Genomic DNA, 24681 nt, shown 5'->3' with positions numbered 1-24681 from the left:
AATCAGTGTCCAAAATTAAGATGCAATCACTGGTTACCCCAACCTGGGATGTTTATTTGGAAAAACACAAGCTGGTTTAAAATTCATACAAATCACTCTAAACCTGGGTATACTCTTTAAATCTTAGATTCTGCTGTCAGATCAAGAGGAAAAGGGAAAGCTTTCAGATTGCTCATAATGATTTTTTTAAATTTCCTTCATTTCTTACTTCCTTCTCATTTCTCTTTTCCACTCTAAAACATTCTCAACTCCCTAACTCATTAAGATATTTTATTCATAAAGAGAACTTAAATTAAGATTTAAATAAATATTTATTAAACTGTTTTGCAGATTTACAAAATCCAGCTGGGTAACTCATTGAAAATAAGTACTATATAATCTGTTGTCTAGTAAAAAGGGTTTGAACAGGATGTTTAGGCCACATCTCAGCTCCATCAGTCCTTCTGGTATCCTGGCATCACCGGGTAAGTTCACAGTTTAAGGAAGGAATCTGAGGTGGTAGAACCAGGTGTGCTGGAGAGGCAGCCTAGGTCAGTGGCTAAGAGTGAAATTCTGGCTTCACCACTTTCTAGCTCTTACAACTTTAGGAAGGTTACGTAATTTCATATTATTATTATTATTAAAGCCTTATGATATTATTATTATCTCCATTTTAACAACAAGAAAACACAGAGCACAAAACCATAAAGACTGTGTCTGGGATGTAATAAGTGTTATATAAGGGCGTTAAGCAAGTAAGTATATAAAATGCAGGACCAAAAGAAGCAACACCAGCCCCCAAACTACACTATGTGAATTTCCAAAGAACCAAGTGTTCATGCTACACCAAAATGAGCCTTTTGAATCTTTTGGACTCTCAGAAATAAAGCATAGTTATTATCAAATTAAGATTTAAATTCAATTCCTCAAATAAAGCATAGTTATTATCAAATTAAGATTTAAATTCAATTCCTCAGCTGCATCTTGATCACTGGATACCACTTTAATAATCACATTATTAAAGAAAGTTCCAAGTTTAGGGTGGAATACTGTAGATGAGGAAAGTAGAAATTACTGCTATATTATGATCTACACTTTGTCTTAATATGATCTGGCCCATATAAAAATGCTCCAGAACAGTTGCAAAATATGGATATTTTTCTATGAAAACCAGGCTTTTGTCTTTATAACTTACAAAGCCATTTTTCCCAGTCCACAGAGCTATTTGGTCACAAATTTAAGAAACCAATGATTCCTGAGATATACGTGCTTTCACGCTTTAGGAAATAATTTCAAAATGATTTTGGCAGTCTACCCATTTTTACAAAGATAAAAATCTAAAATACTATTTTTGTCTTAGAAATAAGTATTAATAGAGACATTATTATATCTTTGCCCCTAGAGCTTTAGAAACAAAGATTTGTCTGTCTCTTCCTCTCTCTCTCACTCTTCCCTATTTCCTCCTTCCTGGTGAGTCTTACTTCTGTATACTAAAGTACTTATATCTATTTTTTTAAATGCTTTTGTATGTGTATTATAAAGTGTTTCCTTTCTTGTTCTCAATTCAAATGGAACACTGAACTGTGCTCTCTAATTATATACTAAGTTAACTGGGGCCTGTCGGCGGGCGGGGGGGGGGGATGGGGGAGGGACAGCATTAGGAGGAAAACCTAATGTAAATGATGAGTTGATGGGTCCAGCAAACCAACATGGCACATGTATATATATGTAACAAACCTGCATGTTGTGCATGTGTCCCCTAGAACTTAAAGTATAATAAAAAAAATTTAAAAAAATTTTGCCCAGCTCTTGTTTTTTTTCTTTAACTAGAACACTAAAGAGATACAATGATCTATTTTAAACAAAGCTATATATCTTAGTATTTTTTAAAATAATACAAGGTTGAAAACAAGCTCAGGGTCTATCCCTATCAGAATAGTCAAACAACCAGAGTTCATGCATGCTCTAGTATAATCTGCAGCTGCTTAAAAATTTGAAGTCACATATACTAATTTTAAAAAGCCAATTCCAACACATGTTAAGAGGGAAAAGATGCAGATTTTCTGCTCTAGCTCTGGTATGGTTTGATTCTTTGTCACTTCCAAAACTCATGTTGAAATTTCATCCCCAGTGTGGCAGTATTGAGAGGTTAGGCCTTTAAGAGGTGATTGGATTGTGAGGGTTCTGACATGAATAGATTGATCCATTCATGGATTAATGGGCTATCACAGGAGTGGAAAGAGAGGAAGAGAGATCTGAGCTAGCACACTTAGAAAGCTTGCCATGTGATACCCTGTGCCACCTTGGATCTCTATAGAGAATCCCCACCAGCAAGAAGTCCCTCACTAGATGCAGACCCTCGACCCTGGACCTCGCTCAGCCTCCTTAACTGTAAGAAATCTATTCTTTTCTTTATAAATTGCCCAGTTTCGGGGATTTTGTTGTAAGCAACAGAAAACTAAGACAAGCTCTCTTTATATATGTGTGTATATATATATATATTTTTTTCTGTGTAGCAAAATCCCATTTATGTTTTTTCTCAATGAATAGAAGGCCTGAGAAGAGTTCACCTTTCTGAAGATACAGCTATGAGTGTGCCAGTAGTAATGGGATAACCTTTTACTCTGTATTGCCAGAATCTTTCAAAAGGACAAATTCATGTATATTTTGTATTATTATTTCTTAAGTCTGTGGTCTGCAACAGAGAATAAAAAGCCGCTTCATACCTTCTGTGTGTGCAAGGAACACAGCAGGATTCTGAAGAGGAAGTTTGCCATTCTCTGCTTGTCAAGGCTCCTCTCCAAGCCCATGATCACCCTCCTTTTTAGCAGCATTCTGAAGACCCCTGCTGGGATGGTCTACCGTAGACAGAGCACCGTTCACTATTCCAAATTTATTGCTGCCTTTCTTCTAACAGAATTTATCTGCCCCATTCCCTTTTTGTTTGCCTTGCTTTCTTCCCAAAAAAGTGAAAATTGATACTAATTAAGTGTTATCTCCAAAGGCCTCTAAAAATAGAGCATAAAGCAATAAATAACATCATACAAGAATAAATCAACAGAGTTGATAAGTCATTTTCTGCTAAGAAATATGAACTGGCTCAATGTACATGAAAATTAGATGTAACAGAGTATCTGTTTTGGGTTGCTTCAGGTGTGAGATAGGGATGATGCTCCAGTAGCCAATACCATCCCAAAAACACAGGTATGAAAGCTCTCTCCATACTTTTTCTCTGCTGTGCTGACAGTCCCTTTAGACTTACTTGTATATTGAGGTGTTTTAAAGACAGTATATTCTTGAAGTGGCCAAGCCACAGGGTTAGGAAGATACGAAGCATTTGCTCCTGAGACGACTGGAAGGTCCAGAACTCTGAGTGTAGGCAAGACCACTAACATCTTTGGCCCATGAGAGGCAGCCAGTCCTGGCAAGTCACTTCATGTATGGGTAGAGGTTGCGTCTCTGGTCCAGCGGAGCCCCTAGTGCCAACTCCTCGGATGCACTGTCCTTCCTCCTCACTCTATCACACTCCTTCATCATCCTTCCTGTAAGCTTGACACCTACGAACTACCCTTTTAATGTCACACTGTCCCAAGATTTACCCTCAAGAAATAATGCCAGAAAGTCCACAATTGGAATTTCTTTCTTTTGGGCTAGGAACTAATGGCCTTCCCAAAGGAGAGCTAAATACAAGAATGTAGAGGTCAACACTGTAAGGAAAGGCATAAAAATGAAAAAGTAAATGTCCCTATTTCATCAATAAGTGGAATGCAATCCTCAGGAAGATTTCTGACAGGCCCTAAGGCAGCCACCCTAACAGAGGGAGGAATGTCTCAAAGGAGGCAGGTTGAGAACTCAGACTATATATATCAGCCAGAGATTCTAGAAATGTAAAGATAATACTGGTTACTCCTTACCCCAAACAAGGGAAATCTGCAATCCTTGTCTCTACCCCCATACCTAAGACTACATTTCCGATGACTACAGAAACTTCTCCTTAGTTATCTGCTAAGGAAGTCAATCAACAGTTGTAGTTGGCCTCAGTAGCTGGGCTGAGCTAGGTTAGTGGATCCAGAAAATTGAGGCAATTGATCCATAGCAAAATAGAAAAAAAAAATAACTTTTCTATAAAAGTAATTCTATTTTAGAAAAAATAATCTTAAAACTGTTCCAATCCTAAAATGGAATCACAAAAATCACCAGATAGGTAAAGCAATCCTGAGCCAAAAGAACTGGAAGCATCACATTACCTGATCTCAAATTATACAACAAGGCTACAGTAATCAAAACAGCATGGTACTGACATAAAAATAGGCTCATAGACCAATAAAGAACCCAGAAATAAATCTACACACTTACAGCCAATTCATTTCCAACAAGGGCACCAAGAACATACACTGGGAAAAGGACAGTCTCTTTAATAACTAGTGCCACGAAAACTGGATATATATGTAGAAGAATGAAACTAGACCCCCATCTTTCACCATATACAAATCTAAACTCAAAATAGATCAAATCCCCATGCTCATTGCAGCACTGATTTGGAATAGCCAATATTTGGAATCAATCTAGGTATCTAACAAAAGATGAATGAAGAAAATGGGGTATATATGCACAATGGCATACTATCCAGTCATAAAAAAGAATGAAATCCTGTCATTCACAGCAACATGGATGGAACTGAAGGACATTATATTAAGAAATAAACCAGAAAAGAAAGTTAAACACAACCTGTTCTCATTCATATATGGAAGCTAAAAAAAGTTCCTCACACAGATATAAAAAGTAGAACAGAAAATACTAGAGGCTGAGTAGGATAGGAGGAAGAAAGGGATAGGGAAAGATTTGTTAAAGGATACAAAGATAGCTAGATAGGAGGAATAACTTCTAGTGTTTTATATCACTGTAGAATGACTATAGTGAACAATAACATATAGTTTCTAATAGCTAGAGGAAGGAAGTTAAGTGTTTCCAACACAAAGAAATTATAAATGTTTGAGATGATAGACATGCTAATTACCCTGATCTGTTCACTGTACATTATATGCATAGAAACATCACTAGATACCCCATAAATATGTGCAATTATTTTATGCCAACTGAAATAATAAAAAGAGGCAAGGCATGGTGGCTCACACCTGTAGAGATGAGGTCTCCTGTGTTGCCCAGGCTGGTCTCAAACTCCTGGCCTCAAGTGATCTGCCTGCCTTGGCCTCTGTGGGAGGCCTCATCTCTACAAAACATTAAAAAATGATAATAATAAAAAAGAAAAGAAAAAACTGAAATGGATCAAAGGCTTAAATGTAAGTTATGAAACCATCAAAAGAAAACATTGGGAAAATGCTGTAGGAAATTGGTCTGGGTAAAGACTTTTTGGGTAAAACCTCAAAAGCACAGGAAACAAAAGCAAAAATAGACAAATGGGATTACATAAAGCTAATAAGCTTCTGCATAATAAAGGAAACAATCAACAAAGTGAAGAGACAACCTAAAGAATGGGGAAAATATTTGCAAACTCTCCATCTGAAAAGAAATTAATAAGAATATATAGGAAACTCAATAGCCAAAAAAAAATCTAATTTTTAAATGGGCAAAAGGCTGGGTGTCGTGGCTTGCACCTGTAATTGCAACACTTTGGGAGGCTGAGGCAGGAGGAAAGCTTAAGGTCAAGAGTTTGAGGCCAGCCTGATCAACATAGTAAGACTCTGTCTTAAAAAGGGTGTGGCACCTCCTCCCCCTCTCTCTATGGCTCCTACTATCACTGTACATGACATTTGCTCCCCCTTCAGCTTCTACCATGATTGCAAGCTTCCTGAGGCCTCCCTAGAAGCTCAACAGATGCCAGCACCATGCTTCCTATAAAGCCTACAGAACCATGAGCCAATTAAACACCTTTTCTTTATAAATTCCCCAGCCTTTGGTATTTATAGAAATGTAAGAACAGCCTATGACAGAAAATTGGCACCAAGGAGTGGGGCATTGCTATAAAAATAACTGAAAATATGAAACTTTGGAATTGGATGGCAGGTTGAAAGACTTTGGATGGCTTAGAAGAAGAAAGGAAAATGAGGGAAAGTTTGGAGCTTCCTAGAGACCAAAAACCACTTGTACCCTAAAAGCTATTGAAATATATATATATACCACACAGGTTTTAATACAACACTATTGAAGGTTGGGTAGACCAAAGGGAAAACCTGCTGGTCCTTCAAAATTAAAAATCCCCAAACTAGTTTTCTGTATTTGCCCCAGATTGGAGAAATTTATTCAGTCAGAAGGCAAAGGTTACAATGAGAAACCTGATTAACAATTGCCTGGGAAAATGTTGAGGCAAATTAGTCAAGATTGACAAAAGAGCCTGGGTCCCTTGGCTCAAGTCCCTGCTGAGAACCCAAATCCTTTTTTACCAGAGAGGGTGAAATGGTCTGGGAGTGGAAAAGAAAAAGTTTCCTGGGACCAGAACATAAAAATGTAAGGGCTGATATGATTATGAAAGCTGGAATGTTTAAATAGGCTTTATGTAAAGTACTTGTGTCTCTTTTACCTAAATGTCTTATGAAAATCGGTATTGTATCTGACTGAGGAATATTTTCCCTAACTAGTAAGGAAGGAGACCACCTCTCCCATTGTCTCCTGTTTCAAAAAGGCAGCAACAAGTTAAAAACAAACAGGAGTGAGATCAATAGCCAGACGGATTAGCACCAAGAACCAGGCCTGGTAGTTAAAGATCAACTCCTGACCTAACTGCTTCTGTTATGTATAGATTCCAGACATTGTTTGAGGAAGACTTGTGAAACTTTGTTTTGTTCTGCTAGCCCCCATCACTGATGCATGTAGCCCTCAATCACGTAGCCCCCTCTTGCGCAATGTATCACGACCCTTTCACATGGACCCCTTAGAGTTGTAAACCCTTATAAAAGGGACATGAATCTTTACTTTGGGAAGCTCGGATCTTGAGACGTGAGACTACCTATGCTCCCAAGCTGATTAAAGCCTCTTCCTTCCTAAAACCAGTGTCCGAGAGGTTTTGCTTGCGACTGGTCTTGCTACACTAATACTATAAAACAGAAGGCATCTAAATCTGCCCTTCCAGCAATATGAACTGGACATATTCAGTAAGACTGCCCAAACCCACAGCGTAGAGTAGGAACTCAAGTGCTAGTAGGGACAAATTCTCTACTTGATAGCTTTTTGTTGAGTGTTTATTGGGACTTATGGCAAAGGCCTATGGGTACCTCCCAGTGATAACTACTGGGACCTTGGACTACAGAATTTCCGCTTGAGGTGCATTTACTGGCTGGTTATGGGATGTTAAATGAAGCTACCCCTATACCCAAAGTGTATAAAATTATCTTGACACTTGAAATACCCATGTTGTCTGGAGTGATGCAAAAGAAACACTCTAAAGGGACAGCAATGCCCAGACTTGCATAATAAAATGAAGATGGTTTATAAATGATCATGTTACCTGGGGGTGTGAGGAGGAGCAGGAAGGCTCTTTTTCCCTAGGAACAGTGAATCTGGAATAGTGTAAGGGGCTGCCAGATTCTACAATGCCCAATAAATTGCTCTTACTTGACTGACAAAGAGCTGCTGGATTTGTGGATGGCAGTACCAAGGTGAACTGTTGGGGTGATCAGACCCAACAACAGGCCGTGGGGGCTACGAAGTCCGGTGGGGTCAAAGGAATGAGAAAAGACAAGTTAACAGAGAAAGTGGGACCAGGGGCCAACGCTAGCATGGAGGCTGCAAAGGCCCCAAGCTCTGGGAGCCCACACTATTTATTGGTGATCAAACAAAGAAACAGGTGGTGAGGATGTAGGAGTTGAAAGGAAGCGGTGTATCAAGTGAATGAGCTACAGCTGTGACAGTTTAGCATTTTTCTTTGAAACATGGCTGCTTGAGATAATGGGAGTGCTAGAAACAAGAAGCCAGCAAGTCTGGACACATTCCAAAGGCCAGGAGGGGTTTTACCCTGGACCCTGGACATGTTCCAAGCCCTGCCTCAGCTTCTCTCCCAACACTCAGTGTTTCTCCCAACATGTCCCCTTTTCTTTTTTGTAAAACCGCCACAGCTATCATTGCTTGTTCTCAATGGCGGCTTTCTCTCCAGCAGTGGTTTCTGCATCTGTAGACTAAAGACAGCACAAGCACGTAATTATTAGAGCAAAATCTGCAAGTGTAGAGCTTCCAATGGCCTTAATCCATTTAAGAGGATTGATTGTAGACAACCCATCGGCTGTCTTGTTCAAAGTATCAGTTCTAGGGAGCAGGGCTAAGTGAGCCTGAGAGGCTTCAAAAACCTGCTCTTTTAGTTTTACAGTCTCGAGGATGAGATTTTCATCTCTGCCCTCCAGATGGCATTTAAGAGTAACATAACACAACTTCGAATCCAAAAGGTCCTCTTTTTATTTTTAAATTAATTGAGCAAGGCAATTGCAGGCTGTGCAGCCCTTAATTGCCAGCTGGTGATCCAGCTTCATTTTTCTTAGCCCTTATTCAAAATGGAGTCACTCCGGTTTGAATGCGTCTTACATATTTCCCCCTTCCCTTTTACAAGAGGACCCTTAATTCTAAGGGTTGCAGAAGGATGAAGGTCCATCTTCTGTAACCTCTTCATGCTGAATAGGGGCAATGATATTCCTGCCTAACTATTAGGGTCTCTTGTATTCAGGGTAGAGAGGAGTTCAGTCAGAAAGCATTGGTCTGTTAAGCATCTGTTGTACCTCTGAATCCCAGCAAAAGGTAAAACCCTGGTGCTTCAGCAGTTTCTCAGCTTCCTGTGTGGTTTTCTTGATCTGTCCCCGTGTTATGGGGGTTGATGTCAGCGTGACTCCAGTCAGTCCTCGTTCCATTTTCACATTCAGATTCAACTGGCTCATGGCTCATACTGGGGGAACCCCGTCCATGGTTGGGATCCATGGATCCCCGCAGTCTCCTGTTCCATGGTTGTACACATCTTGAGGGCACCTACACGGTGTTCTTGTCCTGCAAAAACACAAGCATACCCTCACTGCACATTAGCAAATCTAGCAAAACAGAAGCAAAGGCCTTTTTTAAATTATTATTATTGCTGAAGCATTTGCAACTCAGCTTCTATCTCTTTGGTTAATTACCACAGGGTAAAACTTACCATTGATAATGAGAAGCAGGCTTTTTCTGATTAACAGAAGGCATAGAGAAAGCAAATCAAGGCTTATCCTTCTTGTGCAACAGTATAGCAAAAAAGCAATCCTTAAACCTTCAATTTACAGGTGGGTCCACTAGACACTGTGGTTCATGATAGATCTTCAGGTGTTTGGTGGGCACCCACACAGATACCTGATTGTCACCTGGAGAGACACAAGCAAATCCTCTTCCTCATATAATTATCTTTCCTTTCCCCAACTCTTTGTATGTGCATCCCTCTACCATGTATCTTGTCCAGCCTTTTTATTTTCCTTTTGTCCATCATCTATTGTTCAGCTGCAGCCAAGGGTTGATCTTTTTATAAATTAAAAAAAATTAATGTTAATAAAGCTAAATGCAATTGCATATGCAGTGTGTTATATTCTGGTCCCCTCCTTTTTGCTTTTGTATTTGAGTTTTTAAAGTACGATTAGCTCTTTCCACTATTGCCTGTCCTTGTGAGTTATATGGAATACCTGTAGTATGGGTAATATTTCACTGTTGAAAATATGTAGCCATGGCTTTACTATAGTATCCTGGGCCATTATCAGTTTTGATTTTTTCTGGGATTCCTATAACTGAAAAACAAGATAAAAGATGTATTTTAACATGAGCTGTAGCTTCCCGTTTGACATGTGGCCCAGATAAAATGTGAATAGGTTATCTACCGAAACATGAAAAAAGGACAATTTTCCAAAAGCAGGAATATGTGTTACATGCATCTGCCAGATGGGATTTGGAGATAAACCTCTAGGGTTAACTCCTGTTCCTTGAGGTGGCAGATGCAGAACTTGGCAGGCAGAACACTGTTGTACAATTTCATTTTTTTTTTTCTTTTGAGATGGAGTCTTGCTCTGTTGCCCAGGCTGGAGTGCAGTGGCGTGATCTCGGCTCACTGCAAGCTCCGCCTCCCAGGTTCATGCCATTCTCCTGCCTCAGCCTCCAGAGTAGCTGGGACTGACTACAGGCACCTGCCACTACGCCTGGCTAATTTTTTGTATTTGTTAGTAGAGACGGGGTTTCACCGTGTTAGCCAGGATGGTCTTGATCTGACCTCGTGATCCGCCAGCCTCGGCCTCCCAAAGTGCTGGGATTACAGGTGTGAGCCACTGCGCCCTGCTGTACAATTTCTTTAGCTTGTTTCCATGACAGACCATATGTTTTTCTAAGGCCTGCGGGATTAAGATGGGTTAAAGAATGGAATATTTTTGCATCAGCAAAGACCGCAGACACCAATGCATCCACCCTTTCATTAAGTTTAGTTAAAGGGCCAGGGAGGTTAGTATGTGCTCTCAGATGAGTGATAAAGAAGAATGCCTTTGTTGTACTGCTTGCTGTAAAGAATGCAATAAAAGATTAAGTCGTTCATCAGTCACATTTCGAATTAAGGCACATTCAATACTTCGCGTGGCTCGCACTACATAGGCTGAATCAGAAACAATGTTTACTGGTTGTTTAAAGGTTTTTAACACTGTTATCACAGCCATAACTTCAGCCCTTTGAGCAGAAGCAAAGTCAGTTTGAAAAACTTGCTGTTGAGGTACAGCAAATGAGGCTTTTCCATTACTAGATAGCATTTCCTTTTCTATATTCCTTTTTTGTGTATCCAAATTGCCCACAAAGCAACAGCCTGAGAAATGGGGCATATTCTTTCCTACTTTAAATCCAGCCATAGCCTGAGCTAAAAGAGTAGCCTTATGTAAGTTACCTCCAATGCCATTGCAAGCCTTAATATATTCAGCTAAATGAGCCTTCCCTCTCAGGGGTCTAATAGCAGTTCGACACTCTGCATTAGCAAGTGCATTAGCAAGTATGTAAGAAGCTGTATTACAACATCCTGAGCTGTTTTATCAGTTATGGCTTTATACACAGCCTCTTGGAGCCAAGCAATAAAATCAATATATGGTTCTTTAGGTCCTTGTCAGACAGAACTGAAAGAAGTATATTTTCACCTGTAACATTTATCCTTTCCCATGCCTGTAAGCACACAGAGTGCAGCTGAAAAATGGCAACATCCTCCATTACTGCCTGATTCTCTAATCGACCCCAGTTAGGGCCAACTCCCATTAACTGTTCAAAGGAAACAGGCAGAGGTAGCTGTGCTTGTGTATTTTCCCTTGCCTGAGTTTGAGCTTCATCAGCCCACCAAGTTTTAAACTGTAAATACTGAGAGAGAGTGAGAACAGATTTTGTTAAAAGTATCCCAATCATATGGTATTAACCTATTACCAAGAGCCACATTTTTTAAACAAAGTTTGCACAAAAGGAGAGTTCGGGCCATATTGACTAATGGCTTGCTTGAATTCCTTTGGTAACTTGAAAGGTGGCCCAATTAAGCTATATTCTGTCCTTCTTGCTGGGTTATAGTAACTGGAAATTGCCATGCTTCAAGGTCTCCCTTGGCTCTATCTAGCTTTTTGAATAGAATTTTGTATAGCACCACCAATTGTTCCAGGTTTTAATGTTGCAACTACAGGAGCAGTAAGTTTTTCAGCTAATTCATTTTCTCACCCATTAATGGGAGAGAGAGGAGGTGGCCATTCACTTAATTCAGCCAGTGGAGCCGATGGGCTAGTAAAACATACTTTAGCTTTCCTTTCTTTTCTTTAATCTCCTCCAGTAGCTGTTCCTCACATTCAGAATCTGAAATTAGTTTTTTACACTCGTCCTTATCTGAATCTGCCTCATTATCTGTTTGAATGGCTCAAGAGCTGCCTTTATTAGTGCCCACATTGACCAAACAGAAACTAGAATTTTTACTCCATCTTTATATGCCTTTTTAAAATCTCTTCCCATTCTCTCCCATTCATCCAACTCCACAGTCCCCTGTTCCGGAAACCAAGGGCAAAACTGCTTTACTGTACTAAAGAGTAATAAATTCTGAGTACTAACTTTCACTCTCCCTCTTTGTGATAAATGCCTTAAGAATAAGCTGGCTGGTCGCAGTGGCTCATGCCTGTAATCCCAGCACTTTGGGAGGCTGAGGCGGGTGGATCATGAGGTCAGGAGATCGAGACCATCCTGGCTAACATGGTGAAACCCCATCGCTACTAAAAATACAAAAAAATTAGCTAGGCGTGCTGGCGGGCACCTGTAGTCCCAGCTACTCGGGAGGCTGAGGCAGGAGAATGGTGTGAACCCGGGAGGCAGAGCTTGCAGTGAGCCGAGATCACACCACTGCACTCCAGCCTGAGCAACAGAGCAAGACTCTGTCTCCAAAATAAATAAATAAATAAATAAATAAATAAATAAATAAATAAATAAATACAAATAAGCAGAATGTTTGCTTTCACTTTGTCCCATTGTTACCCTGGTTCTTCTGAGCGCACAGCTTTCCCACAGAGCTTCTTTCAGTCGTCCTTGGGTGTCCTCTGATGATACGTCCTCCACTTTCACATGCTGTAGTGTTCCTTCACCGGGGTCTTCTTTGCCCCACGTTGGGCACCACTAATGTTGGGGTGATCGGACCCAACACAAGGCCACGGGGGCTATGAAGTCCGGCGAAGTCAAAGAAATGAGAAAAGACAAATTAACAGAGAAAACGGGGACCAGCGGGCCAAAGCTAGTATGGAGGCTGCAAAGGCCCCAAGCTCTGGAAGCCCATGCTATTTATTGGTGATCAAACAAAGAAACAGGTGGCGAGGATGTGGGGGTTGAAAGGAAGCCGTGTATCAAGTGAATGAGCTACAGCTATGACAATTTAGCATTTTCTTTGAAACATATGTCTACTTGAGATAATGGGAGTGCTAGAAGCAAGGAGCCAGCAAGTCTGGACACATTTCAAAGGCCACGAGGGGTTTTACCTGGACCCTGGACATATCCCAAGCCGTGCCTCAGCTTCTCTCCGAACACTCAGCTTTTCTCCCAACAGTGAACAAACATCCTTGTTTGGAAGGCAGCAACTGTGATTCTAAAGTATACTTTTGTGACCCAAATTTACCTTTCTCTCTACCTGAGTTCTCTAAAATTTACAAACTATTCATGAGTGTTCTTATTTTATGGCAGTATAGTTATATTTGCATATGATGAATAAGAATCTGGTTTTTTTTTTAAACAGGGCACAACTGGAGACATTGGTTATTTTACCAAGGCTTTGATTAGACTAACAAATTTTCAGGTAAAGTTCCAGCAAAGCCTATATGGCCAAACAATTCTTGCTGCACTTTGTGCAAATAATCAGGTGAAGTACAATAAGGCTAAAACTAATTTTGCACACAGATCAATCTTACTATACTTTCTCTTGAGTAGAAAAGGGGGACTAGAGAGATATAAAAGTTATGTTTCAAAGGAAAACTGTACCACACCTGTTTATACTAAATTCCAGCCCTGACCTTTGTTTTTAAGCTTTATTATTTGACTAGAATTTGGGCTAACTCCTGAATTATTTCTTGGCTACAATATGTCTCTAAAGAAGAACTGGGTTGTAATTTTCTTCATGATGTTTTAGTTGGTTCCTTAGTGAAATTCGGTTTTTTTCATTCTGACACAAAAATTCTCTTTTGATTGTCAAATCACTAAAGTTATCTCTCATTGTTTTACTTCTTTCCAAGACAGCCAGAATCATGATATTCTGAAGACTAGAGATGATTTGACAGAGCCTGCAAATCACCCTCATTTTGGATCATTTGGCATCCCACTTGGCCTTTTTTTAACTTTTTTTTATTATGAGACAGGGTCTCTGTCACCCAGGCTGGACTCTGTCACTCAGGCTGGAGTGCAGTGGCACAATCATGGCTCACTGCAGTCTCAACCTCCTGGGCTCAAGTGATACTCCTAGGAGCCTCAGCCTTCTGAGTAGCTAGGGCTGCAGGCATGTGCCACCTTGCCTAGCTAATTTTAAAAAAAATATTTTTTTGTAGAGACAGAGTCTCACTATGCTATGTTTTCCAGGCTGGTCTCTAACTCCTAGGTTTAAGTGATCCTCCTCCTCAGCCTCCCAAAGTGCCGGGATTACAGGGCGCGAACCACCATGCCTGGTCACAAGGGTCATTTTCAAGGCGTAGAATTATTTCAGAGCAACCAACTCAAGGATGGTCACACAGGTGCCTAAACAGCTAGAAAATTGAAGTACTTTGCCTCCCGGGCCATTATCTGTCTCTTTTTCCATCCATCCCCATCATGGAAAAGTTCCTGCCTCCACCAGAATGAAAAGAGAATTACCGAGGCGATATCAAGATACCTGATGAAAGAGACTTCTGGGTATAGTTGTTCCCAGTTATGGGGCTTATGCAAATAGAGATATTGTTAGAGTGGGTAGCTAGGCAAACATGAGTAGGGCAGGAAAGGCCCCCCACACCCAGGAATGTCAGGGTACCATTGTCTAAAATTATTAGAGACCAATGTCTCTCTAAAGTAATAATTAGTCACAGCCAGTGCCAGGGAGAAGCAGTCTCCCGACAGACAGAAGATACCTGAAGCTGGTGATCCGCAGCTTCCTGATATGATTGCAGAAGTTGGGCAAGTCGGCTCAAGCATGCTCACTAAGAGGAAAAATGACAGAGTTTAACTGGTATATGACCTTCCTCTAGGAACACTCAACTGGTAAAGGAAAAATGCCTCAAGTGAGCATGTGCACAATTTCAGTAAACACACTGCGCATGTGGCCCTTCCCAGGTGCTGACAAGCCACTGCCCATGTGGACAGCCCACCCCAAGGAAAAATCAAGAGAGGGGAGAAAGAAAACCCCAGAAGCATGCCAACTTATAAAACCCCAAAAGTCAAACAGGGCACTGGATATCTCAAGTAGCCCACTTGGCCCTCTTCCAAGTGTACTTTATTTCCTTTTATTCCAGCTCTAAAACTTTTTTTTCTAAAACTTTTTAATAAACTCTCACTTCTGCTCAAAAACTTGCCTCATTCTCTCACTATGCCTCATGTCCCTCAGGCAAATTCTTTCCTTCAAGGGGACAAGAATCAAGTTGCTACAAACCATAAAGATTCACCACTGCTAAAAATATGACAAAAAATGTATTGGCCACCTTAGGATAAATTACTAAAGAGACCCATAAAAAGCATTGTGATACAACAAAAGTCTCTAAAGTTCCTTAGCTTAAACAGTTTTAGAAACGCTATGTTTTATATAGCTAATTGCTGCAATTCTAACTAAAAACCAACATTACAGTAGTTCAATGCATAGAACTTACAGATAAGCCAATTTTGTAACCTTCTTTTTGGCTTTGATTTCTGGCTCATATATTGCTTAAAAGGTTTGAAGAGTTGATGAGTGCCTGCCCACCACATTCCCCGCTGGCCTGGAATGTTCAACAGGCTCTAAGTCTTTTGACTCTTAAGTCACTTGGCCATAGGGACCCCACTGAGGGACAGGACGGATCCAGGGTAGGAAGTCACACCACCTTGGCAACAATGAGGGACAAAATAAAAGTGTGGCCATCTATGCTGCTTCTAGAAAATCTTGGCCCAAAAAACAGCAAAGAGAAATAAAAATAAAATTTGAAGCCTCCAACAAACTGAATAGGCCCCCTCTCTGCCAAGGAACCCCCAGAGTAAGCCTGGAGAGCTGGGATCTTGCTCTGTCCCCCAGGCTGGAGCGCCATGGTGCAATCATGGCTCACTGCAGCCTCCACCTCCTGAGCTCAAGCGATCTTCCTGTCTCAGCCTCCTGAGTAGCTTGTACTGCAGGCATGCACCACCGTACCCGGCTAATAGCTGGAGATTCTTTTTTTTTTTTTTTTTAATTTGCTATCATTCAGATGGGGCATTTCGATTTTTTTTTTTCATTTTTTCCCTTGGGGTTTTGACTGTAGTGTATGTTGTGTATGATCAATTGCCTTCATTTATGGGTGCTTTCAGAGGGCCAAGGCTTCGTACAGGCTCCTTGGTTGCGGTGTCTTTTTCAGGTGCTGTCTGTTGTAGCCATGTATTGTTAATGGTAATTCAGGGTGCAGTCCGATAGATGACACCTGAGAGAAATAGCAGGCAGGTAGGCTCTTAGGGCTCACTAGCCCTCAGCAGGGGTGCACCAGCTGGAGAAGCGGAAAAGGCCCCCTCTTTCAGCATGTGCTTATCAGGCCTCAGGAAAAGAGCTGCTGAGCACCCAGAACGGTGGACTGCGAAGTGGGGCAGGGGCGAGAGATGATCCCGCTTCTCCACATCTGTTCTTGGGTTTCGGTAGCCCTCTTCAACTGCTGGCAACACCATGCCACGTTTCCTTTGTCCCAAGTGGGCTTTGGCAGGCCATGCTCCACCCCCACAAGGTACAGTCGAAGCTGAGGGTTGGATCTCCAGGGGACCCACAACTCCTCAGGTACCCTCTGGTCTGTGCTTGCCAAACTCAGCATTATTTGAGGTTGTTTTCGGGTGGTCTGGTGGTGCAGTGGCTCAAGGGTGGAGATCTCCCGGCAGGGCACTGGTGCTGGGGATGTACAACTGGTATGACACCGCCCTCCCAGCCTGGGTGGTTGGCAGGGGTGCAGCACAGCTGTGCAAGCTGGTCACCTGGTTCCCAATTTCCAGGAAAATCTCTAATAGCCACCGATGGTGTTGCCCTATGTCTCGGGGGCAGAGGGTTCCCCAACAGTTTAACAGTCAATAGATTGTCAGAGGGGTGAGGGGAGCAGAAAAGCACTCCCATTAACCCTTTTTTTTGCTTTTCCTGCTGGGCTCTGAGCTCCCTAGGGGTTGATCTCAGACAAACTTTTGTTGATTTTTTTTTCTGTGTGCCCCAACTTCTTGGCCAGGGCATATTTAAAACTGGCTTTTAAGTCATAACAAAAATTAAAAGCATTTATGTGATATGACAGACTATACAGCACATCTAATCCTCCCAAACAACACCGTGAGGAAGGTAAGGTATTAATATCCCAATTTTACCCATAAGGAAACCGCAACCCAAAGAAATCTGGAGATTTGCCAAAATTCACACAGCCAATAAAGGCAGTGCCAGGACTAGAACATAGGCTCTCCGTTTCTCCTTCAAAATGCCTTCAGATCTAAATTATATTCAAAAAGTTCTGGAGTCACGGCAGCTACCTACAGGAAACTCATTGTCAAGCCCTGTCAACAAGTAGTTGTCTTGCAACTGAATGGTGGCAAGGGGACTCTGACAGACTATGGGTTGAAGCATATCATGCATGCTATTTATGGCTGCACACTCCAAGAATTATTCCCAAGCAAGAATACCAGGAAGTGTGTCATTACTACTGCAGGCTTTTGGGTCCAGAAACTAAATACCATTTAAAGGAAAACAAACCCAAACCAGATGTTATCAGCGGCAAGACACACAGGTTTGTCTTTTGTTTTTGCTTTTTTGTTTTTACTGTAGTTGTGAAATTGTTTGGCCTTTTCCCAAAGAACAGCTGAAAGTTATTAAAGTGAGTGCAAAAGTAATTGCGGTTTTTGCATTGTTGGAATTTGCTGTTTGATACTGGAATACATTCTTAAATAAATGTGGTTATGTTATACATCATTGTAACGGGTATTTCTCGCTATGTTTTCTTGCTAATGACTTATTACTTGTTTATTTTATGTCTATTTTAGACTACAAAAATTATGCTAGACAAAAAGCAAATTCAAGCAATTTCCTTATTCGAGTTCAAAGTGGGTGATAAAGCAGCAGAGACAACTCCCAACATCAACAACGCATTTGGCCCAGGAGCTGCTAACGAACGTACAGTCCAGTGGTGGTTCAAGAAGTTTTGCAAAGGAGACAACAGCCTTGAAAATGAGGAGCATAACGGCTGGCCATCGGAAGTTGACAATGACCAGTTGAGAGCAATCATCGAGGCTGATTCTCTTACAACTAAACGAGAAGTTGCCGAAGAACTCAATGTCGGCCATTCTACGGTCGTTCAGCATTTGAAGCAAATTGGAAAGGTGAGAAAGCTCAATAAAAGTGGGTGCCTCATGAGCTGACTGAAAATAAAAAAAAAATCATCATTTTGAAGTGTCATCTTCTCTTATTCTACCCAACAACAATGGACTATTTCTTGATCAGATTGTGATGTGCAATGAAAAGTGGATTTTATACAACAGCCGGTAAAGCCAGCTCAGTGGCTGGACTGAGAAGCTCCAAAGCACTTCCCAAAGCCAAACTTGCACCAAAAAAAAAAAAAAAGGTCATGGTCACGGTCACTGGCAGTCTGCTGCTGGTCTGATCCACTACAGCTTTCTGAATCCTGGTGTAACCACTACATATGAGAAGTATGCGCAGCAAATCAATGAGATGCAAAGGAAACTGCAACGCCTGCCGTCAGCATTCGTCAACAGAAAGGGCCCAATTCTTCTCCACAACAACGCCTGACCACATGTCACACAACCAATGCTTCAAAGTTTGAATGAATTTGGCTACAAAGCATTGCTTCATCTGCCATATTAACCTGACCTCCCCCCACCTGACTACCACTTCTTCAAGCATCGACAAATTTTGCAGGGAAAACACTTCCACAACCAGCAGTATGCAGAAAATGCTTTCCGAGAGTTCCTCAAATCTGTAACCGCAGATTTTTACACTACAGGAATAAACTTGGTCTTGTTGGCGAAAATGTGTTGATGGTAATGGTTCCAATTTTGATTAGTAAAGATGTGTTTGAGCCTAGTTATGATTTAAAATTCATGGTCTGAACCCACAATTACTTTTGCACCAACCTAATGGTTGGGAAGAAAGCCAAAAACACCTAAGAAAAGCAGAACATAGACCAAAGGGAAAATATCAGAGCCAGAAAACTTCCAATCTTTTTAAAAGAGTAAGATGCTGGGAAATTTGCAAAATGGCCACAGAAAAAATACCTCCAGAAGGGAAAAGCAGGGTGAGAAACCCTAATCAATCCATGAAGTAGAGATTTCAGAATCTCCACAAAGTTTCAGGCCATAATCTTGGCACCCTAAAACCCTTCCTTTGGCCATCTGCTCAGAGAAAGATGGGGAAGCTCCATGACATTATGCCATGGTTTTTCGGGCCATAGAGCTGGGCTAGATCAGTAGAAATTAAATGCTGTTCCAGGACTGTGGCAATTAAGTGAAAGGTTTCATTGGCCAATAGCAAGTGAGAAAAATACGGCAATGCTGTTGTTTTGTAAAGACAGCTATCCAACTTAAAGCATTGTCCCTCATTACAAGACCACATACACCAAACATTCCTCAAAATGTCTGGGGAATGAGAGTAATAGAACCAGTATCCTTCACTTGGCTTTGCATCTATGGGATAAACACAAATGTGTCTATGGCTGGCCTATCCAGCCAGTACTTTAGTTCCAGTTTCTTTTGGGCTCTGGTCAGTCAACCCTAAGCTCCCCTCTTCCAGTTAGCATCAACAAGAGCAAATTCCTTCAACCATGCATGAAAGGGTTCCGAGACCCAATACTCAACTACCAACCGTGTTCCCCTTAAACTCTGGAAACTCACAGCTATTTTTCAATGCCTGCTTTACAACCCCAAATCTATATATATATATAACAAACCTGACTCCCTCAGAAGCCCACATTCTGATAACTCTTTCGTACTTTGCACAACAGTTTTTTTAAAACCTGCACAATAGCACTTCCCCCAGAAAGGCTCTCTTGTCAAGGGGTAAAAACCTAGAAGTTTTGTGTTCTGTCCCATCCCCAGCCTCAACAAAGACCCTTGACCTACACCTAAACACGGATATCTTCTCTACACAGCTATTTATTCTGCGGGCCTCAGGCTTCCTGGACTAAAGCAACTCACAAATTAGACAATTTTTTTCCTTCAGTTTCTTTTCATTATTTGGGGATAAGAGTGTTTCTTTTTTAGGCCGGGCGCGGTGGCTCACGCTTGTAATCCCAGCACTTTGGGAGGCCGAGGCGGGCGGATCACGAGGTCAGGAGATCGAGACCATGGTGAAACCCCGTCTCTACTAAAAATACAAAAAATTAGCCGGGCGTGGTGGCGGGCGCCTGTAGTCCCAGCTACTCGGAGAGGCTGAGGCAGGAGAATGGCGTGAACCCAGGAGGCGGAGCTTGCAGTGAGCCGAGATTGCGCCACTGCACTCCAGCCTGGGTGACAGAGCAAGACTCCGTCTCAAAAAAAAAAAAAAAAAAAAGAGTGTTTCTTTTTTGTGTTATGTATTTTCCAAATCTCTCACAACGACATTTTCTCCCTTTTCTACATAGCATGAGGGCCGAGAAAGCCCCAGGTGACTTGCAGTTGGACAGCCCACAGCTGTACACAAGGCACTTCAGTGAGAAGAGGGGTGGTAACGTTATCCACCCCACTGTGCCTGTGATTGTGCCGTAGAGCACAAAGGAAGCCTCCCATCCCTGACTCACTTCAGACTTCTGTCCAACACCTGTAACACCATCCCAGTTACCACCCAAAGACAAGTCTCAAGAGAGTCCTGAATCCCTCAGCCCGTACTTGACAGCTGGTCTTTTACCCTTAGCCCAACAGCCTTCTTCAGAGTCACTCAAAAAGCTCTTCCAATTACCATCAACCTAGGAACCGACATTTTCACGGGTGTATATCCTCACCCAGGACAGGGCCAAGTGGGGCTCCATCTTTCAGCATGTCACTCCAAAAGGGCAGCTCCGGGCCCTATATTGAGTGACAGCAAAGGCTCTCAACTAGCACCCCAAGGAGAAAAGTTCTTAACACCACTGCCACACTCCTCATGTCACTATCCCATTTTCTGGTCATAATCCAACCTCCCACAGAACTGATACCTCTGCAAGCTCCCTCTTTCCACCTCTGATCTGAGGTCAAAAGTTTGTTGGTCTCCTCAGATTCTCTCTCAACTGGAGGAAAGGACAACACATAGGATACTTGAGAATTCAACCTCAGGTTCCCACTAGAATCCAACACTCTTTACCACTTAGTCCAGCAGCACAGAGCACAGGATTTCAGGGTGTGGGGACAAATAGCACATCCTAAATTCAGGCATTTTGGTGATGTTAAAATGGAGGGGAGAGCTGAGAGATCGAAGAAGCCAGTCACCAAACACGACTTTCCTGTATAATCGACATTACATGTCTAGCGTCCTGACATTTGGAAAAGGGTCTAACCTTGAAGAGGCCATTTGCAGCGAGTAGCTGCCTAACAATGAATATCACCTATTCCCCTCAGTCCCAAGATTCCTGCTACTCCGACACCACTCACCAGACCCACATCCCTGAAGGGTACTGAATTTGGGATTCAATATCAGCAAGACTGAATCCCAAATTCTTAACTGCCTTGAAAATTATACCTGAACTACTGTTTAATTATCTCTGTAACATTGTTCCTGAATTCCAGGGCTGCTTACAGAGATGAGGCACTAATTCAGGAGAAAGGAAGAGGTCATATTTTTTCTAATCCCAGGCTTGCCCATCCCCACTCTAGTTTCCTTTAGGTTCCCAAACACTGTGATGAATCTTGTCTAATTACTGCCACCATGAATGCTACTATTTGTATATAGGTTTAACCTATTCTAAAAATTCCCCAAAATTTTAAAGGTAGTCCTTCGTTCAGGTTCCCTGTTACCAGGAACCTTTCTCACTTTCCTAGTTCTGGTCTCAAGAAAAACGCTCTCCTCCCGTCCCACAATGCCCAGCAACTTGGGTGAGTCCACATCCAGATGCAGTTCCAAGTCAGGCCCACAGTGTTTGCTTTCATTAACAAACCATAGAGCTTTTACACAGCTCACATACCCAACTTAACCTGCAAGCCAGAAAAAGGCTGCAACAGCTAGAGAGCAAAGTATAGTGCCCCACCAGGGAGGGAAGTCACCAAAGGCCATAGTCTTTTAATTTTTTAAACTTAATAACACGCTTGTTAAATGACTTCTCTAATGACATCAAAGTGACTTAAAAGTCATTTCAAGAATTGTCTTTCCTGTCTCATGGAGGATGGTAAAACCCATGTTTGTATCATTATGAGAGCCTGAGAGGACTTTGATAGGGAAAAGAAAGGAACAGAAAGAAAATAGTTATGTCGTGTGTGGTAGAAGCCCCTAGGCTTGTCTGACTTGGCAGAATCTGCTACTTGGGCACAAAAAGTCTGGGTCGGTGGAACCCTAATGGGTTCTTGACTTCACTAGATGGATGACTAGGATCCCAGGGAGATCGCTTAAAGAGCAGGAAGCATGTCTGCTCCCCTCTCGTTGTCAGAAAAACTGCTTAAAAATCCTCAGCTTTGAGCTGAAGAAAAGTGGCCTGCGAGGTTGGCAGCTAAACCTCAGTATTCATGGGTGGAACCGTAAACTTCACCCAACTTAACATCCACTGTACAGCCCCTTCTTCCCGTGACAGAATTTTCACATTTTCTAGGGGTTTATCGAAAAGCCGCCCCACAGGCCAGATGCACTGTTTAACAAGGCTTCTGCGGCTTCTACCTTAAGTCATCCAAGAAGGCGTTTTTGTTTGTTTTTTTTTTCCTAAGGCCACTATCACCACAAGAATATACGACTCGCCTGGCCAACATGGTGAAACCCTGTCTCTAATAAAAATACAAAAATATTAGCCAGGCGTGGTGGCGCATGCCTGTAACCCCAGCTACTCGGTAGGCTGAGGCAGGTGAATCACTTGAACCGGGGAAGCGAGGGTTGCAGTGAACCGAGATCGCGCCACTGCACTCCAGCCTGGGTAACAAGAACCAAACTCCGTCTCAAAAAAAGAAGAAGAATATATGACTCGGCTACAGTTCCAGGTCTCAGTTAACAGTTTAGGTCTGGGCGTGTCCCACCCTCCAGAGCTCCAGTGGGCGTCCTCCTGCATGGGGGCCCCTACTAAATAAACACCAGCCCCAGCCATCTGGCCCTAACGGAAGGAGGATGCGAGGCGGGAAATCAACGCCCTTTAACGGCTGCCGGAGGGGGAGGGGGGGCGGGGGGGTCTCCCGTGCCCGTCGCCAGGGGCTTCTGGGCCTAACGGGCCTTGGGCGGTGGGTCAGAGGAGCCGGGAGCCCTAAGCCCCTCCTCTGTGGCGGGGTGCAGGGAGGAGCCCCAGCCCCGGGCGCCCTGCCCTGCCGTCCCCTGCCCTGCCTGATGGGCTTCGGCGGTGGCCCCCAGCTCCACACACGGCCGCAGGGTATAAACACGGGGCGCATGGGTTCCCCGAGATTCGCCCGAGCGTGGGCCCAGCGAGGCACGCTGTTCGCGGGGCCCTCCTCCCCTGTCCCCCTTCCAGTCGCATGTCTTCCGGTGACTTTGAACAGTGTCACTCTCCCGGGTCACCATGGCCACCAGGGTGCCAGTCTCTCCCTGCGCAGCGCTCCTCGGAAGTGAAGCCATCTCCCCGTCCCCCTGACCTTACTCAGAGGCCCTGCTACGGGGCCTGTCCTGCCCCTGCTTGGAACCCTCTAGGTGTCACCTCAGCCATCTGGGGCTGAGCCCACTTGGCTCTCCTGCCTCCTCCCCAGGAGGCAGCTTGTTCTGAAGCGCCTGGGGCGTCTGGTAACCTGTCGCTGCCTTGCTTCTAGCGCACTGGTTTTATACTCGCCCAAAAAGGCAACAATTAAACTTTGTTTCTTACACTTATCCTTTAGCAGGGCAGAGGGAGAGATATGACCAAATGGTGACAATTTATTTGTGATAGATGATATGAGTGTTTTGCATTGTCCTTTTATTTGTATTTTTCACATAGTAGGGTTTTATTTTTTTGGTGGGTTTTTTTTTTTTTTTTTTTTTTTTGAGACTAAGTCTTGCTCTGTCGCCCAGGCTGGAGTGCAGTGGTGTGATCTCGGCTCACTGCAACCTCCACCTCCCAGGTTCAAGCAATTCTCTGGCCTCGGCCTCCCGAGTAGCTAGGATTACAGGCGCCCACCACCACACCTGGCTAATTTTCGTATTTTTAGTAGAGATGGGGTTTTGCCCTGTTAGCCAGACTGGTCTTGAACCCCTGACCTCAAGTGATCCGCCAGCCTCGGCCTCCCAAAATGCTGGGATGACAGGCGTGAGCCACTGCGCCAAGCCCAGATTTTTAAATGTATTTTACATTTTAAGATGGGCAGAGACATGAAGAGATCTTGGAAACACAATCTAATTAAGTCTGTCGGCCCTTCTGGGGCCCCTCCTAATGCCCCCAGGCCTTTTCCATACAGTGCAGTTCTGACAGAAAGTGGGAGAGGCATGGAAGCTTAGGGGAAGCTGAGGGAGACTGCTGTGGACAGGGCTGATGGGGGTTCTGCCATGGTTTGGGAGGCAGAGGAACCTATTTGATTATATAATACCTCTCCAACCGAGGGATCAGCCAACCCTGCACATTGGTGTGTGTGTGAGGAAAGCAGGTATAGAAGTGAACAGGGAGGAATTGCCCAGACTCACAAAGGGCTCCCCGCATCCTTATTCTCATCAGTCTTCTCCTCTATTCTGTTCTTTCCTTGGTCGCCTGTCCCATTCAATAATAAGTGTAAGGCCAGACTCCAAATGAAGCCTGCTAAGTATTCAGAATAATTGTGGAGAGGGTAGAAGTTGAGACATTCGGCTTTGAAATCAGAAAGAGGCAGGTTTTGTGTAAGCTCTCCCACCTATTAGGTGTGTGACGCTGGGAAAGCAATCTAAACTTAGAGCCTCTGGCTTTTCAACTCCACGTTAGTGATGCCATAACTTGTGGGGACGACCATCCATCACAGCGCCTGTCGAGGTCAATGCTC

General features: G+C 42.9%; 1 long non-coding RNA gene across 3 annotated transcripts; it reads right to left on the bottom strand.

Annotated features, from left to right (window-relative positions):
- Positions 1-7676: 7676 nt before the first annotated feature.
- LOC129482434 (uncharacterized) lies at positions 7677-22884 on the bottom strand. 3 transcript variants are annotated; one of them, XR_008657697.2, is made up of 7 exons: positions 22774-22884; positions 15285-16061; positions 14553-14621; positions 12945-13051; positions 12451-12629; positions 8700-8961; positions 7677-8108 (listed from the first exon to the last, which is right to left on the bottom strand). It is a non-coding gene; the product is annotated as an uncharacterized lncRNA (long non-coding RNA). The 3 variants fall into 3 exon arrangements; XR_010120713.1 differs by lacking the exons at positions 15285-16061; positions 22774-22884 and having other exon boundaries at positions 12945-13024; positions 14553-15273; XR_010120712.1 differs by lacking the exons at positions 14553-14621; positions 15285-16061; positions 22774-22884 and having other exon boundaries at positions 12945-14545.
- Between the last annotated feature and the right edge of the window lie 1797 nt (positions 22885-24681).

Source organism: Symphalangus syndactylus, chromosome 5 (genome assembly GCF_028878055.3).
Source record: "Symphalangus syndactylus isolate Jambi chromosome 5, NHGRI_mSymSyn1-v2.1_pri, whole genome shotgun sequence".
NCBI classification, from domain to species: Eukaryota; Metazoa; Chordata; class Mammalia; order Primates; family Hylobatidae; genus Symphalangus; species Symphalangus syndactylus.
This window is presented reverse-complemented; position numbering and strand designations above follow the sequence as displayed.